At 36.0% G+C, this 13524-nt stretch overlaps 1 non-coding gene across 1 annotated transcript; it reads left to right on the top strand.

Annotated features, from left to right (window-relative positions):
• Window positions 1–3552: 3552 nt before the first annotated feature.
• Window positions 3553–3673, top strand: LOC120362432 (small nucleolar RNA SNORA32). The gene has a single exon (XR_005578339.1). It is a non-coding gene; the product is annotated as a small nucleolar RNA SNORA32 (small nucleolar RNA).
• The last annotated feature ends 9851 nt before the right edge of the window (window positions 3674–13524 follow it).

Raw genomic sequence — 13524 nt, forward strand, 5'->3', positions numbered from 1 at the left:
TTACAGTTAAAGCTCTGGGTACAAATTATACATTCCTTGAATTGAAATTCCTGGGACAAAACGTAAGTACACATTTTTGGTTTTTGAAGAATATTGGCAAATTGCTTTCCAGAAAGACGGTACCCATGTATGACCTGTGGCACATAGAAATGGCTCTTCCAAAATTATATCAACACTGGTGATCTTTTCCCCAGATTCATGGAAGTATAATTGACAAATATTTAAGTGTACAGCATGATGGTTTGATATATGTGTATTTTTTGTGAAATTATTACCACAATAAACTAATGTATCTATCTCCTCATATGGTTACATTCTCTTTATTGTGGTAAAAATACTCAAGCTATACTCTTTCAGAGAATTTCAAGCATACAAAACATTACTATCAACTATAGCCACCATGCTGTACATGAGGTCTCCAGAGCTTAGTCACCTTATAACAAAGTGTGCACCCTGGAAATGGAAAATTGCTGGTGATTTTTTTTAATGTTTGTCAACTTAAAAAGCAGAAAATTATATTTTAATTGTCAATTTTTAAATTATTGATTGTAACGTTCTTTATATTTGTATTGGTGATTTGTCCATCTTTTTTTGAAATGGATATTTATGCCCTTGGTTCATTTTTTGATTGACTTTTCTATATTTTTCATCCTAACTTACTAGAGTATCTCACATGTTAAGAATATTAACACCTAGTCATATATTTTGCAAATAGCATTACAACTTGTTTTTCTCCTCTTTCATTCATTAATATTTTTAAATAAGGCAGGTTTTTTTCTTATTTTTATAAGATTAAGTCTTTTATCAATTTCTTTTTTTTTTTTTTTTTTTGATGGTATGCTTAGAAAATGTTGCTCCAAGCTCACACATTCATCCCTCCCTATTTTCCTTTAAAATTTAATGGCTGTGTTTTTTCCATTTACACGTTTAATCTGTCTGGAATTCATTTTACTATATGATGTTTGATAGGGATATACTCTGTTTTTCCAAATTGTTAGCAAGTTCTACGAATACTATGTGCAGAATAAATCAAAAGCATCTTACGATCTAGTATTTCAGAGTTCATGCACACAATATGGTAGACATTTGGCTATTTTTCTCCCAATGGTGGTGCCCCTTTCATTTTCATGCATCCAGTCTCCTCATGCATTCTCTCTACTTCTACTAAAAACTGCTCCCAGGAAAGCATCTTATAAACTCGTTTTCAATAAGGCACTTACATTTCATTTAAATCCCCAACTGTGGAATACCTCCAATAGGTCAGGCTCTAAGCTAGGCTTCAGGAGCTACAGGACTGAATCAGCCACAGTTTATTTTAGAGAGGTGTATGAGTTTAGTGATAAGATACACAATCAGTAGCAGTAAGAGTTTTTAGGTACAATAATAAAGACAGTATTTGCAACAATTTATTAAGTACTTGCCATGTGCCTCTCAGTGAACAAAGTGCTTCATAATCATCTTGTTTCACCTTCAGGACAATGTAAGCACTACATTCTCGTTTTTCACCACTCATGCTCCATTTATGAGTGGTTAAAGGAGCAAATGCTTCTATGTTGAAACTAACTGGCATGGTGCAATTTTTAGTCTAAACCACAGTCCAACACAGTATATAAATTGAGCCACACAAAGAAATTGATTGGAGTCAACAGGATGAGAGAAGAGATCTGTAGGCCATCTGCTAGTGAGCCCCAATCTTGGATGACCTGAAGATGTTAAATGTTGCATGTAAATCAATTACACAGAATTCAGAGAATTGGCAGTGCTGGATGGGGCCCTATCTGCTGATGTACTGGAAACTTTCCTTCAGCTGACACATATGATACCATTTAGAAATAAATTCTTTTGTCAGTGGTAGAAAGTATCATCTTGTTTAAGTGGCAAATGATTGGAACTGTTCATTTTGGGGCTTTCAACTAAAATGCAAAAGACAAAGATCAACCTTAATAATCTAGGAGGAGGGAAATGCACAATTCTAAAACTGGGAACTAATTCCTTGATAGCCAGTCAATGATACAACAGGATAAATGTTCTATGTGTTTGAATTGAGGATCATCTATGGTTCCCATATGAACCCAGTGTTGGATGACTGGATGGTCGATGGAACAGACATAAAAATGGGCAAACAGGAAGAGGGCAGAGGAAAAATAATGAATTTAGTTTTGTTAATGCTGTTTGTAGGGTATCTGTGGTCACTGAGGTAGAAATATCCAGGGAGCACAAGTAGGAATGGCATTCAGAAGACAGAGCTAAACTAGAGATGTAAATCATAGCAGTGGTATTTATCCAGAATTAGCATACAAGGAGAGAAAGAAAGATTAAGAGCAAACCACAGAAATTGCAAAAATTTAAAGAAAGAGCAAAGGAAAGACTCTTTCAAAAAGATGGAAACAGACACAACAGAGAAATATTTTTTAAATAATAATGAAAAAAAGGGTTGTCAAGGAAACAAGTGGAAATGAAATATCAACAAGGAAGAAAATAACCAAAAAGTGTTTTCAAGATATTTTATTATCCATATCTTTAATATCTGATTTCTACTTTATTACATACATAAAAATAAATTTCAGGTTGAAGGAAAACTAAAATATGAGAGGCACTGATATGGTTTGGCTCTGTGTCTCCACCCAAACCTCATTAAGAATTGTAATCCCCACATGTTGGAGGAGGGGCCTGGTAGGAGATGATGGGACCTTAGGGGTAGATTTCTCCCTTGCAGTTCTCATGATAGTGACTGAGTTTTCAAGAGAGTCAATGGCTTTAATGTGTGCCATTACCCCTCCCCATCTCTCTCCTGCTGCCACATAAGATGTACTTCGCTTCCCTTTCACCTTCCGCCACAATTGTAAGTTTCCTGAGGCCTCCCAAGCCATGCAGAACTGTGATTCAATTAAACCTCTTTTCTTTATAAATTACCAAATCTCAGGTAGTTATTTATAGCAGTGTGAAAATGCACTAATAATAGACACTGCTTAATAAACTTTAGAAAGAAAATGGCTCTATAAATTGTAGATATGAGAAATTGTAGATACATTGTATCTACAATTGTATATAAATTGTAGATACAAGAAATCGTAAGCTATATGGATTAGTTGATTTGTCACAATAAAATTTAAAATAAATTTCCAAAAAAATAGAAACAAAAGCATAAAGAAAAAGACAAGCTCAAGACTGGGAAAAGATATATTCAATGCATGTATCCAAGAAATTGAGTATTTAAAATATATAAAGAACTCACATACAGACACACACACAAATCAAAAACAAAATAATCCAATAAAAAAGTAGTCAAAAGATATGAGCAGAAAATTCACAACATAAGAAAAGCTGAATTGCTAATATAAACGTTTGAAAAATATTTTAAACTTCAATGAAATAACAATTTAAGCAATGAGATACTATTTCACGCTCATCAGATTGGCCAAACTATAAAACAGTGACAGTGCCCACTGCAAGAATGTAAAGCAGTGTTTCCCAAGCTGGACACTTGTCACTTCAGGCCAGATAATTCTTTACTGTGGAGAATGCCCTCCGCATTGTAGGATGTTTAGCAAATGGTCATTACCAAAATTTTTAGAATGCAATTTCTCATTTGCTGTGGACATGACCATAAAATAATTTCCCACTAACTATTTTATCGGCTACCTTGCTAGAATGCAGTCTATTGGGACCATTTTATTAACCCCTTATTAAACTTTTACTTGTTTTACTTCCATTACCTGGATGAGTACTATTCAATAGAAATACAATATAAGCCACAGGTGATTTTCTAACAGCTATTTCTTCGGAAATCAATGATATTTTACAATAGCTACCTTTCAAATTTTCCCAGACCAGAGTACGTGCATAGATCTCGTTACCCTTTCAAAAGTGCTTTGTCTAGTGAATACACATTGTAACCTTTCTGGGTTGCTAATAACCAAGTGGTTTATATACAGTGGAACTAACTTAGGGCAGCTGGTTCTAAGACTCATTCATATTCAGTATATGAACAACTCTAGAAATGTAAACTTATGTTATATAATTGTTATCTAGAAATTTAAAAAGAAAAAAAAAGGATGTTTAGCAGTATAAATCTTGCCTCTTCCCACTAAATGCCAATAGAATGCCACCACCCCCACTCATTGTGACAACTAAAAGTACCTCTACACATTACCAAATGTCACCTAGAGGGCAAAATCACCCCCAACCTCCATTGAGAAGCACCAATGTCAAATACTGCTGGTGAAAGTGTAAATTGTTACACTTTTCAGAAGAAAACTGTCAATTACTAATAAAACTGAATATGTGCAGAATCTATAATCAAATGAGGTATTTTTAATTCTAAAGCTTGGAGAAATCTCACCTAAGTGCTCAAAAAGACATGTCCAAAACCATTGCAGCATTGGTTGACTATTGAAAATTTGAGAACAATCTAAATATTGATCAAGAAGAGTAGATAAATTGTCAAATTATTCAATGCAATACTATGCAAAATAGAAAACACAAATAACAATAATTATCGACATAGTTAAATTTCACAAACATAACATGAAAGGTGAAAATGTTACAGAAGAAAAGATAGATGACATTAATGTCAAGCTTGAAGACATGAAACACAACTTCACATATTGTTTATGGTTGCATATACATGTAGTAAATCAAGGTTGATGACAGGTGATATTCCAAATGCTTTGAAAGGCAAAAGAGAAGAAACGGACATTTTGCTCCAAAGGTCAGTGTAAAAGTCAGAAGCCACTACATCTCATTCACATGGTCGTGACTGTTGCCGGCCTTGTTGGCATTCGGCAGCAGCCAGGCCCACAGGATTTCCAGGCCTGCAGCTTCTCTAGAAGCACAGCTTCTCCAGCCCCATGGCTCCTCCTTCAGCTTCTCTGAGTTTAGTGTCAAGTGTGTGTGCCGCTCCATGGCAAAGGGAGCTTCTTTTACATTACTTTCATCATCAAGGTCGGAGGCAGTGAAATACTGATGTGTGCTCCATTTTATCCTCACTCTGCCCTACTCCATGTCTATCTTATCTTCTTTACTCTGACCCTACTAAACTACAGTAATTTAAGTCCACAACTAGAGGCAGAGGCAAGAATCTTCCACTATTTCAACAGTTTCTGCAATCATATAAAACCTAATCTCCATTACACATCCTTTATTCCATATCACTCAGAGTGGTTCTGTTTTCCTGCTAGAACACTAACTGATACAATATGTTTGAATGTTAAATTACATACATAGATTAGTGGTAGCCTCTGGGGATGGAGGGAGGAGAATGGATTAGCTATGGTTCCCCAAGATCTTCAACACTATTTATAAACTAAATTATAAATGTGTCCATAGTTTATTCCTTATAATAAATTATAAAATTGTATATGCTTATAATGAACTTTCAAATATAAATTTCTTAAGCCAGTTATTGAGTACTCAATAACTGAATGAACAAATGAGTGACATCATGCAATTTACTAAACCTCTCATTTTTTATTTCTGCAAATAATAGGATTAAATTATCCTTATGTGCCTTCCAGGTCTAAAAGTTCTTGAGCTCCATTAGTACAATCTATTGATATGTAACATGTCAAGAAATAAAATACCTGTTTTTAAATATTTGAAGGCCATCACGGAAGATGGTGATTTTTTTCTACCTTATGTTGTTTTTGAGAGTACTATAAGAAATAATTGCCTACCAACTAAAATTATCCACCAAAGGCAGAAGAGAACTTTAAAAGTATTGTGTTCACTCTTCCTGGGACAATCCAGGCGGAAGACAGAGATGACTTATCATGGGGAATACAGAAGAACTTACCATCTTGAGAAAGTGATAAAGCTGGATGGCCTCTAACATCTCCCTGTACTTGAATTTTCTGTGCAAATATTTTCCACTTAAACTAATAGCTTAGACGGCTACAAAAGAAGAGTCCAGGTCCAGTTTTTTTCAATTATAACAGATATAGCATTACCATTTGTAATCGTTGATCAAGGCATCAGCAATTTCTTGCTTATTAATTTGAACATCTAGCCAGAAATAAATAGCGCACAGTATGTGTAATGCAATCTTAAAAGTGTTTTATTGGAACAGCTCTTAGACCTCATACAAGGAAACAAAAAAACTAAGAAATGTAAATGCATGTGATGTCAGACTGATGAAGCAAGTCTCTAGAGATCCCTGGAAGTTAGAATGGATTTTAAAATTCATTATGATTGAATTACAAAATAAATGAAAACCAGCAGGGTTAAATAAGGGGTTGATGGGAGCAAGAAAAGAAGGTTATTTGAATACCCATGGCAGGGAGCATGCAAGTTCGGTTTCACCTCTAGGCCAAGGAGGAACTTTCTTCAAGGTTCTTCTCCTTCAGTGTTTATACCAGGCACTGTGACTATGTGGGTCACTTGAAATACAAAGACTGAGAAAATAGGTTACTGACTGTTCAGAAGCTCATGTTTTTGGAGTCGGTATTGAGGAAGCAGACATATGCAACTGAGAGCAAATAATAATAGTAGTAATAATAAATACTAAGGTAATAGGTAAAATCTACCAGACACAAACCATGTACCATATACTGTCCCATGTATTTTACATGTAAGAATGCATTTCATTCTCATATCAATCCTATAAGATAGGTAGTTATTATTCCTATGAGGAACAGATGAGTTAAGGAGCTTACTTAGGTCACACAACTTATAAGCAGCAGAGCCAGGATTCAGAAGCAAGTTGATCTAGACCCAGAGTCTGTGTTCCTGACAGTGTAACTTATTGCCTCTTTCAAGATTGTAATGTTTCAGGTCTAAGAAGTCTGGAGATTGGCACTTTAAAAATCTTTACAAGTACTCTTACTGTTTTAATAATAAATTCTTTAATAGCTCTGAAATACAGATTTTTAGTACAAAGTAGAAATAAGAGACATTGCATAAAATTTAGCACAGATTAAGGCAGAGTCATACATATATCTGATCGTTCAGGCCCTAAGAAGCTTATTAATGCCAAACAGGGCCTGTATTAGGCTATTCTTGCATTGCTATAAAGAAATACCTGAAACGGAGTAATTCGTAAAGAAAGGAGGTTTAATTGGCTCACAATTCTGCAGGCTGTACAAGCATGCATGGACATTGCTCAGCTTCTGGGGGCAATGCAGATAGAAACCCAGCATATCATATGCCGAAAGCAGGAGCAAGAGAGAGATAGTGGCGAGTGACATTTCACATGCTCTTAAACCACCATATCACTCAAGAATTCAACTCACTATCACAAGAACAGCACCAAAGGGATGGTGCTAAATCACTTTTGAGAAATCCAGCCCCATGCTTCAATCACCTCCCTTCAAGCCCCACTTCTCACATTGGAGATTACAGTTCAACATGATATTTGGGTAGTGAAAATATTCAAACTATATCAAGGCTCACGACTCATTTCCATTTTATGTTGCAAATACCTAATGAACATCAAAACCCTAACAAGCACTGCTGAGGGAAAGAAGGGAGGAGAGACATAAGAGGCTTTTCTTGAATTTAAGGAGCTTAAACCCTAATAGGCAAGGTAACCTAAGTACACAAATAACCACAGTAGAGGGCAGGTTGTGATGAGGGCCTTAAAAGGAGTAAAAAGTGTCAGACAAGTTGAGGAAAGGAAATTTTCATTCAGTGAGAGAATCAGGAAAGTCTTGCTGGAGGTGGTGACATCTTGAGAGCTATGTAGGATTTTGATAGAGGAGGATGAATAAAGGGTTAAAGTATCCTGACAAAGAAAAGAGGAGAAGGAAAAACAGAAAAGAAACCAAAGAAGTATTCTAGGTGATGATTAATTATGCTGATTGGTTGAGCGAAGTTGAAGTTGAGGATGAAAAAGTGGGTTGGGTTACTGGAATGGCCCCTAAGGAGATAATGAATCAGAACTTTGATGATGAAACCAGTTCATATTTAGGTCCATGCAGTTTATCTTTTTTCTGTCATTTTTGTTTCATCTTTCTTTTCTCTCTCCTCTTCTTTCTCTCTTTTCTTTCCTTCCTCCTCCTTCTTCTCACTCTCTTTTGTCTTCCTTTCATAGCCTAGAGGGCCTACGTAACAAGGCCACTAAATACCTCAATTGAAATCTTGCACAATTACAATTTTTTCTTATTTTTTTCTGTAGAAGTCACATAAAAATCCCTGTGGCTGGAGAACAAAACAAAACTGTAAAAATGTACTTATGCATAATTATATAAGATATTAAAATATGTGCATGACTTAAAATAGAATGTCATCTTCTAATTTGGTTATTCATTTAATAAATCTTTCTGAGGAACAACTACACACCCACTACATAAAAAGCTCAGAAAATCCTGAAGTGAATAAACAAAAATTCATGCTTTCCAGGTGTTCACAAAGTGTGGGGTAAATAGACAAGAGTGAGTTATATATCGCAGAGGTGTAACACAGGACTGTGAAGAAAAGCCCAGCTGCCTGGGTGACCCATGAGTTCAAGACAAATTTGCCAGGTAGACTGAGGGAAAACAGCTTTTTTGCAAAGGGAACAGCTTGTACAAAAATACATGAAGGAAGGCCTAGCTTATCTGAGGAATGGCAAGAAGTAACTAGGGTATAAGATGCAGAAAAGAAAGCAACTGTGAATGCAAATTGAAACCAGTTATAAAAGGCCTGGAATAGCCGGTGAAGGATACTGAGCTTTGAGCTTGCAGCCATTGAAAGGCAGTGGAGGCAAGGGCAGACTTAATTCAGTTTTCAGGTAGATAACAGTGCTGGCAACATAAAAGATGAGTTGAACTAAGAAAAATGCTATTGGCATAAAGTCTAGTTAGAAGGTTATTAGTGGGTGCAGTGGCTCAGGCCTGTAATCCCAGCACTTTGGGAGGCCGAGGCAGGCAGGTCACTGGAGGTCAGGAGTTTGAGACCAGCCTGGCCAACGTGGAGAAACCCCATCTCTACTAAAAATACAAAAAATGAGCCAGGCGTGGTGGTACACGCCTATAATCCCAGCTACTCGGGAGGCTGAAGCAAAAGAATCTCTTGAACTCGGGAGGCGGAGGTTGTGGTGAGCCGAGATCTCACCATTGCACTCCAGCCTGGGCAGCAAGAGTGAGACTCCGTCTCAAAAAAATAAAAGAAGGTTGCCAGACCATAGATGACAATGTCTAGGATTTTAAAATGCAAATGAACAAATATTTATGCAAAAATAGTAAATATCAAGCAGAGTGCTAAAGAGCAAGTATCAACAAAAATGTGACCACAGCTCTTAGGCAAATGAATAGTAAGCCTTGAACTAAGCTGTGGGTGATGCGGAATCAAAGTGAGGATTCTGGGATGGGAGAACAGGGAAAATGTTGAGGTTTCTAGGGTGATAGAATGACCTTCTGCAGGTACCACTTACCAAGACAGGGAAAACAGAGGTCAGTCTGGGAGTAAGATGATAGCTTCAGCTCTGCATATGTGCCTGTCCAATTTTCAGTACATAATTGATAAATACTTTTTAAATTAATTAAATTGAGACAGAATTAAGTGGCACGGGTATTCAATAGAACAGAAAATCCCTTGGGAATATTCAGACATCACCATTTCCTCAAAATTATCATCTGACCTTTGGAGTGGCACATTTCAATAATCAATAGCCCTAGATTTCATCTTATTGCAAAATGTATCAATCAAATGCCAACTCGCCATACTCTTTTCCCACATTATGTTAGAAATTCTCCTTCTATAGGTTTCTTTTTCTCCAAAAATTCAATGTTCTTTAGTTACCTTTATATTCCTTCCTCACTCCACAATATAAATTGTGTTAATAATGCAAGCAAAAAAAAAAAAAAAAAAAAAAACGAAAACTAAGGATGAGTCTGCTGGTATGAAGAAAAGGATAGAGTTAAGTCATTTAAAAGCTAAATCCAACTGGTCTTGTGAACCAATGAGAAATACTGGGAGTTATGGAGAAGAAAGACTAGCATGATTTTGAAGTTTCTGACTTAGATGAGCATACTGACGATAGAATTATACATGTAAATAAGGATTATTGAGAAGTAACTTTGCAGTGAGAAGAAAAATAATAAGTTTTAGTTCGGGTCATACTGACCTTCAGATTTTTATGGGGCACTATGGTATCTAAGAGACAGAAATATAAACAACTAAGACATAAATTGAGACAATTTAGGCATTACTTGAAATTTTTGGCTAGGATAAAATTAATGAAGGAGCAAGTGTAACAGTGTGTTCAAGCAACAAATTCTGAAGAATACAATAATTGAAAACATAGCTGCAAAAAAAGGTTTCTGAAAAGATTAAGAAGTACACACAGATGCAGGAAAGCATAGGAATAAGGAAGCCAAAGGAGAAGAGCTTCAGGAAGAAAAGAAAAGCAAACACAGCCTGATGGTCTGAAGCATCTATCAGTCAAGACTAAGGAGGATTTGCTGGGGTTTTTAGCAGTTCCGGCTGTCAAACGGCTTCCACAAAACAGCTGCAGAGGAGCAGTGAAATGAGGTGATGAATCCAGGAGAAAACTGTAGGTGATGAGTTGTAACCTCAAGTAGAGATGATGCTTTCAAGATTTTTTTAAGAAAAGAGGTAAGGAGAGAATGGGAACAGCTCAAGTGGGGCTTCAGATTTCGTTTTCAGGGGAATAACAAAAGCACCGCTTTGAAAATCAAAATGCATTTGTCAGGTTTTTTTTTTTAGGCCTTATTTGTAAACTACCCTTTTATCTGTGCTTATAAAGAAATTTCTGAAGATACCTGAAAAATGCGTGTGTGATTCCAGTATCATAATTTTAATTAATACATGTCATAAATATCCTCTCAATGATTTCCACTTGATCAAATTTACTAGAATCCTAAAATTATATTTACCTGGTAGCTCATCAACACATTTTTAATTTATTTATTTGAACTATCTGTTCAGAGTGCCATTAAATCAAATACCCAGAGACACAATACCAACTAAAGCTTACATTTTTTAGCATTTACACTATGACAGGCAGTGTTATATGTGCCATTGTGTTACTTATCTTTACTTCTCTTCACAAGAGCCCTGAAGTGGGTCTTGTTTTCTCCATTTCACAGAGGCACAGAGGCTTTCCAATATCACTTAACTAGTAAGTGGCAGATCCAAACTTCTGAGTGTCTAGATTCCAATCCAAAAGACACCAGAGCCCATGATGTTAACCACCACGCCACCTTGACTCTTGGTAACAAACTGTGACTATCATTCCATATAAAGAGGTACCTCACTTTGGAGGCCAAAGCTGGCGGATCACCTGAGGTTGGGAGTTCAAGACCAGCCTGACCAATGTGGTGAAACACCGTCTTAAAAAAAAAAAAAAAAAAAAAAAAGAGAGAGAGAGAGAGAGAGAGAGAGATACCTCAGATGACATGGGATAATATCTGGTTCCCCTATCTCTGTCTTCACTCATTTTCAAGGCGTTATTTCTCCCTTCTGAATTCAACTTGCACAGTAAAAAGGATAGCTAAGTCATTCATGCAATTATACTAGTATTCAGATAGATTCAAATGTGGATCTGTTTATCCCTCTGTTTAAGAAGGTTTCTTAGCTACTTCGGCTCACCCTCCAGCTGGGAACTGAGGAAGGATCCAACTGGCATGAAAAGGTCATGGCCATGAGGCCACTGGGCAAGGTATGTAATTGGGAGGTTTCAAAATGGTTTCTGATTGTCAAAGTTAGGACTGAGATCCAAAGGAACAGCAAAATTTATTTTACATGAAAACCATTCAAGACACTTATACAAAAAAAAAAAAAAAAATGTGAAGAACAAAACTTCCTTCAGACTTGGGATCCAATGTTAAGAAGCCTTCAAAAATAAGACAATAAAACTAAAGGGGGAGCTACTTCTCTCTCAGCTCACATTAAATGGATGGGTCACAGTTTGCAGTATGATTGCATGCATATTTTTCAATTTCCTTCTTACGAGCTACACGGCAACACAAAATAAAATGAAGGTAAAAAATCAATGAAGCTCTCCAGCAAAAACTAGAACAATATACAAGTAAATGGATGTATGGATATTATGGAAAGGAGAGGTATTCAATGGCTTTCCTTATTCCTCAAAATTCTAAATGCTTAGTGTGGTAAGAAATATGAGAGATATACCGTTTGAAATAATTCATAAACCTGACATCAAATTAGCATTCAGCACAACCTAATCTAAATACAACTAGCCCCTTTCCATGGAGTGTTTAGAATCGAGTAAATAAAGAAAAACATTATCAACTCTCTCTCTCTCTCTCTCTCTCTCTCTCTATATATATATATATATATATATATATATATATATATTCCCTTGAGATGGGAGTTTCTTTTTGCCCAGGCTGGAGTGGAACGGCACAATCTCAGCTCACTGCGACCCTCCACCTCCTAGGTTCAAGCAATTCTCCTGCCTCAGCCTCCCAAGTAGCTGGGATCACAGGTGCACATGACCATTCCCAGCTAATTTTTGTATTTTTAGTGGACACAGGGTTTTGCCATGTTGGCCAGGCTGCTCTCAAACTCCTGACCTCAGGTGATCCACCCACCTCAGCCTCCCAAAGTGCTAGGATTATAGGCATGAGCTACCATGCCCAGCAAAACATTTAATATTTTTGAAGCGAAGAACAATATATCTATGTGGCATGTCTTCACAGTAAACATTTTGAGGGACAAATCTAAATGTGCTAATTAGAAAAAAAAAGAAAAGAAGTTATGGGCTTTTGGGTGCTTTAGTGTAAAAGCTTTGCATATGCTATCTCAGTATTGTTCACTGCTTGTCTCTCTGGAAGATGAAAGTATCACTCTCTATATGAAAAAAAAATAAAAAGACTGAGACTCAGAGTTAAAGAACTAGTCAAAGTTCACCAAGCTAGTTAGTAAGTAGCAGAGTTGAGACTGGAACCCAGCCATAGCTGATTCAAAATTCCTTCCACCTCAAATATTCCCTCTGTGAATAATACAAAGTATGATCTCCCAAAAATGTGAATATAATGGAAATAAAGAAATTAAATATTAGATATTAAATAGCAAAGTGTTGAACTTAGCTTTCTGAAGTGTGAATAAAATAGATTTCTGAAATGTTCTTATTTTACATTAAAAGGGAAATAAACTGGAGAACAAAGACTAATTTGTATGTAGAAATAACTTGCCCAGATATAGCCAATGAGAATCGCAGCCTAATTATTAAAAGAGAGACATTGATTTTTCAAAAACTATATTGTCCTAGAGTTTGACTTATGCTGAAATAAATGAATATATATAGTACTTACTGGCATAATATCTATTGATTAGCCTAGCAAAGAAATTTCTAGATAAGATTATTGAAAGAATAATTCTATTTTTGCCGATGTATACTTCACACAATATAAATAAATCACATTCTTGATGAGAATTGCATATCAATTAGGATTATATATTACAAATAACAAAATCCCAACTTAATCTCATTTAAACAATGAATGAAATATGCTAGCTCACATAATGAAAAAGATCTATAACATAATTAGTTTCAGACAGGTTTTATCCAGGAGCTCAAAAAGTATCACCCAGAAGTCCATTCTTAAGCATTTCTTCCCT

The sequence above is a fragment of the Saimiri boliviensis genome, chromosome 15 (assembly GCF_048565385.1).
Source record: "Saimiri boliviensis isolate mSaiBol1 chromosome 15, mSaiBol1.pri, whole genome shotgun sequence".
NCBI classification, from domain to species: Eukaryota; Metazoa; Chordata; class Mammalia; order Primates; family Cebidae; genus Saimiri; species Saimiri boliviensis.